This window comes from Octodon degus, unplaced genomic scaffold (genome assembly GCF_000260255.1).
Source record: "Octodon degus isolate 3935 unplaced genomic scaffold, OctDeg1.0 scaffold00232, whole genome shotgun sequence".
Classification (NCBI taxonomy): Eukaryota; Metazoa; Chordata; class Mammalia; order Rodentia; family Octodontidae; genus Octodon; species Octodon degus.
In genome coordinates this window covers 2739049-2746214 of record NW_004524808.1, presented here as the reverse complement: position 1 = coordinate 2746214, position 7166 = coordinate 2739049, and the positions used below count along the sequence as shown (strand labels likewise).

Genomic DNA, 7166 nt, shown 5'->3' with positions numbered 1-7166 from the left:
CTACCCAAGTCACCATCCAGCCCAGCAGAAGCCCACAATTCCCTGCTGCTAAGGCACCGATGAGGAAACCGAGGCTCAGGGTCCCTCTGAGCTGTGTTCAAGGGCACATCCGGGCTCCTGAGCCAGCCCTGTGTGCTCAGCCTTATCTTACACCACAGTGCCACTCGCTAATCCATATATCTCAGCACGCCACAGTGTCCTCTCCCAGTCACTGATGATAAAGGCCATTTTTCACAGAGGATATAATCTGCTAAAATCTTCTCCTGCATTCCAGGGTAAGAGCGCCCATATTTCACAGCGTGGGTTAATCACAAATATCAACTGAGGCAGTAGCAAGACAGACAGGAGAGAGAAGGCAGCCTCACTGACTGAGGAAACTTCTAGAAAGGGACCCGCTTTGCTTGTTCCGTTCATCCAACAACAAAAAACATCCTAAAAGCTTCCAACATTTAGCACAACTCTTTTTAAATACCTGTATACAAAATAATATTCTCTTTCAATTGATGAATAATTTTTCAGGAAAGATAATTGATGATTTATTTATATTAGTCTCCGATGTCCAGCGCTGCTATCATTGAGATGAAATGCTGGGGACAGTGAGGTCCCTTAATTACTCTCGCCTGGGTGGCATGTGGCAGGGAACGAAAACGTAATGCAAAGTGCTCATACAGTTCAACAGCATAATAGCTTGATGAAGATTTCCAAATTTTTCAAAATGTCATTTCTTTCCAAAAGATGGATTATTTCTGTTGGGGTTTGGTCTACCTAATTATTCCTACCTTGATTGCTTAACTACTCCAGACATTTCATCTCCCCCCCCCCATGCTGTTATGGCATTCCCAGTACTAAAAGAACAGAGGCAGCTTAATAGCACAGTAGAGCAGCCTGTTTCCTGGCCGGGAGGACCAGGCCATGGGTTCCACTGGGCACTGGGAACCTCTCCAATCAGCACCCCTGCTGGCTGCACTTTTGCCCGCTTGGAATGGCACCAGGCTTGTCCAAGGCAGCCACAGCCACAACGCAATCGCATCTTCCAACCCAGTGCCTACCTCACCCCCACCTGGAGGCCGACTGTGCTCAGTCCTCTTTACCGTGTAAGCAGTTCTGGGTCACACGCAGCCCTTGAGCACGGGCTCCTCCTGTCTCTAGCAGAGTACTTTTCCAACTGCAGCCTAGAAGGAGGGCTTGTTCAATTCCAGTGCCAGGGCCCCACCTCCATATCTGGGCTACAACCTGAGAATCTGCATTTCTAACACGTCTGGAGCATACCCCCTGTGCTTCCCATTGAGGGACCATGCTCTGAGGACACTGCTCTTACAATTTTTTTTCTTTTAAGAATAATTTATGAATTTAGTGTTGTGATTAGTGACTGTGTTACATAAGAAATTGGGACCTAAGAGCATTTATTTAACTTTGTGATTGTCTATCCGGAGTCCAGACTTGGGTTCAGTGAGCAAAATAATACCTAGGCAAAAGGCTTATAGTGGGGGAGGGAGTGGATAAGGAAAGAGGGAGGAAGGGAGAGGGAGGAACACAAGGAGGGGAGGCGAAGGAGGCAAAGGAGAAAGGAGGAGGCATGCGAAGAAAAGAAAAGGCGTAGGCGGAGGGAAAGGGCAGTTTCTAGAACGTCCCTGGAAGGTCTGCTTCTGTACACTCTCGGAGAGGGCACAGCTCCACGGCTGCACTGTGGTTTTCTGCACAGCTCCACGGCTGCACTGTGGCTTTTCTGAGCGCTTCCCTATCGCGCGGGTGGCAGGGGTACTTTAGCCCACCCGCCGCGAGTCATTCTTCACTACCTCGGAGGCGATGGGCAAAGGGCAGGCCGGGAGCCCAAGGCCAGCCCCGGGCGCACCTGTCACGCCAGGGAGGGAGGCCCGCGCCCTTTGGCTGATCCCACTGCCTGGAAACGAGCCAGACTCCGCTGCCTTTGAAAGTCTGTTCCTTGGAGTAATCCTGGCTCGCTAGGTTTAATTGTCTCGTCTCTTTTTTTTCTGGTATATGAAGCCGCCCCGCCTGAAGTCCGCCCCTTGAGCAGCGGCCCGGAAAGGTGGGAGGAGCGCAGGCAGCTCGGCTCAGCTCGAGGAGAGCCGGTTCCTATTTCTCCGTTATAAAGAAACATTTGTTGGGAGCTGATGAATTGCGGCGGGGCTGGGACCGGCAGTCCGCGCACCTGGGAAGCTGTCTGTTTAGGCTTCAAACGTAGCCATAGATTTTGCCTGGCGCTTGGGGAGACAAGGGGGAGGGAGAGGGGCGGGGGCAGACCTTCTCCCCTGCTAGGTTAAAGCCTCTGAGACCTTGCTACTCAAACTGTGGTAGGTGAAGCAGCAGCAGTGTCACCTGGGAGCTTGTTAGAAATGCAAATCCCCGCCCTGCCCAGACCTTGGGGGATCAGACTCTTACGTTTTAATAAATCTTATTTAAGGGAAACTTTGAGAAGTAGGACGTAGGGGTGCATGGCACACGATAAGTTAAGAGCCCTGATCTCGGGGCGGGGAGATAGCTCAGTAGAATAAGTGCTTGCCTGGCAAGCTCAAGGACCTGAGTTCAATCCCTGGTTCTGTAAAAAAAAAAAAAAAAAAAAAGAGCCCTGATCTCAGACAAGGAAAGGAAAGGAAGAAACAATAAAGACTAGTCCTGGCTTTGGAAGGAAGAGCAGAGGACTGACTCTGAGGCTCACCGCATGGAGGACACAGAAATTCGCCAGTGGAATGAGTAGGGGTGAAGGTGTTCAGCCTGGGAAGTACTACAGGCAGTCATGGCTCAATTTGTGTGCAGAGGAGAGGGCAGAAAGAGAAGGACTAGGTAGGTGGGTGCCACCCCAATCCCAGGAGGCAGGGTGCTGCCTGTTGTGACCTTTTGCTCCTCCTGCCGCAAGCTTCTGAGACCAAGACATTGGAGCAGGGACAAAGGAGGGATGAGAGGACAGTAGCGACCGCAGCTGAGACACAGTGTTGTACAGACAAGAAGCACCTGGGAGTGTAGCCCTTGGCGAATAACAGTTTCATGCAGAAAAAGAGTGAAGTCACATGGTCACAAAAGTGGGCGCTGATATCTGCATGGATACCCAGAGGACACTCCTGGCCTAGAGTGCCTGGGAAGCTGCTGTGGCTTGCATCCCCAATCCTCTCAAGGCCCAGCTCTGCCCAAGGTAGTGCCCAGATCTGCTCCCCAGTTTCTGCACAGGAGAAAGAGAGTTTGAGGGTATTAAAGAGCAGGTACATAACCTCTTTTCATGGCTGGGTCTGAGCCTCTCTGGTCCTCACTTTCTGTTTCTGCTGGAACACGGTAGCAGTGAGGAGAAAAGGAGGCTGGAGTTAGATGTCATAAACTCCAAAGGAGGTGACATGTTCACAGACTCCCCTCCAGGGCTGCTTCTTCCAGCCTGGCCAGCAGTTTTAAGCATGGAGCAGACCGACGCTTGGCAGAGATGCACGTTCAAACTCCTGGCTGGCCCAAGTCAATAGAGTAATCACAGGGCTGGAAGATCTCCCTGGATGCCGTTGTCTCCACAGACTGTTCCAATCAAGTGAGTCTGTCAAAACAGTGTATACGTGTGTGTTTATGTGCCTCTTTGTCTCCTTCCGTAAGGGGCTCCAAGTGATTTGCAGAAATCGTAGTAAATTAAACTAAAATAGTAAAATAAAAATGCAAAGGTCACATTCAGTTCCAACATAAATAAAAATCAGCAGTCAAGAGTGGTAGGAATGGCAGCATGCGACAGGAGAGGCAGATCATGTCTGGCCCTCAGCATGGGAAGCCGAAGCTCAGGGACAGGACAAAAGAAAGGTGGCTCGGCCACATCCTGCGTTGGTGGCAGGGGTGAAAGATAGTGGCTGGAGGCAGAGAGCAGGGATCTCGCCCTAGGCTACATTCACAGATGCAAACTTTTGTGACGGGTCCACCTTGTTCCAGGTCTGTCAGGACTGTTCCAGTCACCACTCCACTCATTTCTAAAAATCACTTTGGAAAAGTCACCAGCCAACAACACATTCAGAACAATGTGATTGTGAATGTGCTCCTTAGAGCAGGCCAGGCACCAGCCCTGCATCCAGTCCCTGAACGACACAGTCACAGGAGACGTAGTACCATTCTTCAGCAGCATAGGGCTGAAAGGGTGAATCAGATAAGAAAACCACAGGAAGACAGAGGCTTTCTCACAGCCTGGGGAATCTGGGAAGTTATGAAACAGATTGGACTGGGTGACAGTCAGCAGGAGAAATGAATACCACCATCTTCAAGGGGCAATCTAAGCCGTGCATCACAGGCTGCCTGTCTCCAAAAACCTGGTAACATAAACCCAGAAGGTAGGCAATTATTTGTCTAAGAATGTCAGCACCAGATTCTCCGTGATTCTCTTTGGGCTTTCCTCATGGGTGCAAGATAGCTGCTGCTGTACTTGCCTCCTTGTCTGTGTTCTACAAAAGCTCTCCCAGGAACCCAGTAACAAAAGTGCTGTGGTCCCACAGTGCGGTCCTCTATAATATGGTCCAGTGCAACTGGGAATAAAGGTTGGGTCAGTCAGTCAGCAATGTCTGCCACAGACGAATTTTAAGTTTCAGGTTTGGCTGCTGAAGCTGCAGAAGAAAAGTAACACTTCCACATTTCTGATGGAAATGCAACTAGTTGTCTTGGTTACTTTTCTCTCGGTGTAGGTACAAAATGCCCAAAGCCCCAAATGAAGAAAGGAAAGGCTTATTTAGCTCAAAGTTTATGGAGGTTTCGGTCTGCAATCAGTTGGCTCCAAAGCAGGGTGGCTTGGTGAGGGACAACAGCTCAAGGTGACAGAAGACAGCAAAGCAGCAGGAGCAGAAAGGGGACAAGCCAGGATTGTTTCCTCTCTTCTATTGTATGCAGGCTTCCCGCCCTTGGGGGGGGGCACTCATTCCATCTCTGTGCCCTCCTCTTGCACAGGCTCAGGATGTTTACCCTTAACGGGAGGACCCTGGCTCCCTGCTAAATCATTTAATTAAAGTTTCAAATTTTTAAAATTGACACAATGAACAGCATCCTAGAATGATGAGGGCATGTCCTTTTCACCTCAGGATGTACAACTGCTGAGTTACTTAGCTAAGATTCTGAACTTCTCAAGTTGACCCAATGTGCGACCATTACGCTAGTACAACCAATACGGAAATCATTATGGAAGTTGTTCCTCAGAGAACTAAAACTAGTGACTGGGAAGATAGCTCAGCGGTCTAAGCACCTACTTGGCAAACACAAGGACCCAGGTTCAATCCCCAGTATCGCATGCCAGGTCAACCCTACAACCCTGGACATGCCGGCTGGCCACCAAAACCGGGTGTGGTGGTACATGCCTGTAATGGCACTGGGGAAGCTGAGACAGGAGGATCACTATGAGTCCAAGCTGTGTAGTGAGACCCTGTAGCAAATAAATAAATAAATAAATAAATAAATACAAACATACTTTTTTAAAAAAAGAAAACTAAAACTATAAATTCCATTTGTCCCAGGCATAACTCTTCTGGGTATCTTCCTAAAAGAGCTAAATATGTCATATCACGGTAATACATGCACACCCATGTTTATAAGAGCACAACACAATAGCTGGATCTTGGAAGCAGCCTATATGTACATCAACAGATAAATGCATAAAAGACAGAGAATGGCTCAGGGATGGGTGCAGAGACGCTTCTGGAAGGATCATGGCGGTGGCCGCGCAGGACGAGTCGCAGGTCCAGTTCAAGCTCGTGCTGGTGGGCGACAGCAGCACCAGCAAGACCACGCTTGTGAAGCGCCACTTGACAGGCGAGTTCGGGAAGAAGTACGTGGCCACACTGGGCGTGGGGGTGCCCCTGCCCGTATTCCACACCAAGTGGGCTCCATCAGTTCAGCACATGGGACACGGCCGGCCAGAAGTTCGGCGGGCTGCGAGACGGCTACTACATCCAGGCGCAATGTGCTACTATCATGGTTGACGTGACACCCGGAGTTACCTCCAAGAGCGTGCCTAACTGGCATAGAGACCTGGCGTGAGTGCGCGAGAACATCCCCATCGTGTTGGGCGGCAACCAAGTGGACATCGAGGACAGGAAAGCAAAGGCGAAGTCCGTTGTCTTTCACCGAAAGAAGAATCTTCAGTACTATTCTATTTCTGCCAAAAGTTACAACTTTGAGAAGCCCTTCCTCTGGCTCGCCAGAAAGCTAATCGGAGACCCAAACTTGGAGTTCATCACCATGCCCGCTTTCACCGCACCAGAGGTCGTCATGGACCCAGCCTTGGCCGCGCAGTATGAGCACGATTTAGAGGTTGCTCAGACCACTGCTGTCCCGGATGAGGATGACGACCTGTGAGGAAGGGAAGCGGGCCGGCGTCAGAAGTCTAGTTTTTATAGGCAACTGTCCTGTCATGTGAGCCGTGCTGCCTGCGGGCCACTTTGTTATCTATCGAAGCAGACGTGTGCTTCATCTTTGGGATGCGGAAGGTTTCGGAGTGAGTGTGGCTGTTACACCCTGGTTTTTTGGACCCGCCTATTTAGCTGTTTGGAACGCAGTTGTTTTCCTTGCATTTCAAATATAAAACTGCTACAGTCACGTCACAATACTTGGTGGTGAAATCTTGTTTGTTACTCTCATTCCCATTCCTTTTTGTTTAGAATCAGAATAAAATTGTATTTCAAATATCTCAAAAAAAAAAAAAAGAATAAAGAATGGAGTACTAGTCAGTCATAAAGAATAAATTCGAGTCATTTGTAAGAAAATGGATGCACCTAGTGACCATAATGTTAAGTGAAATAAATTAGACACAGGTTAAATATCGTGGGGTTTTTCTTATATGAGAAACTCAAAGTATAAATTATTTAAAGAGAATAACGAAAGATGTGCGATGGGAAACAGGGAGATAGACTTGTGGAGATGGGAAGGGAACTGGGGAGAGATGATAGAAGAGGGTGGGGAGAAGGGGAAGTAAAAATGACCAAGATGCAGTATGCGTATGAACCAATTCCCCAAATGAATCTATTCATTATGAATCACAAACACATACTAATTTAAAAAAACATAAGGAAAAAAGTGTCAGGTTTGGGAACCTAAATGGATAATGGTACCATCCATGGAGACTAGTATAGGAGCACTAGATTTTGGAGGCTGGGTGGCAGTTGCTGAGTCCAGCCTTGGACATGTGAGGAAGCCAGTGCAATACCGAGATG

The 7166-nt window shown here is 48.9% G+C and overlaps 1 pseudogene; it reads left to right on the top strand.

Annotated features, from left to right (window-relative positions):
• Positions 1-5663: 5663 nt before the first annotated feature.
• LOC101590702 lies at positions 5664-6312 on the top strand (annotated as a pseudogene).
• The last annotated feature ends 854 nt before the right edge of the window (positions 6313-7166 follow it).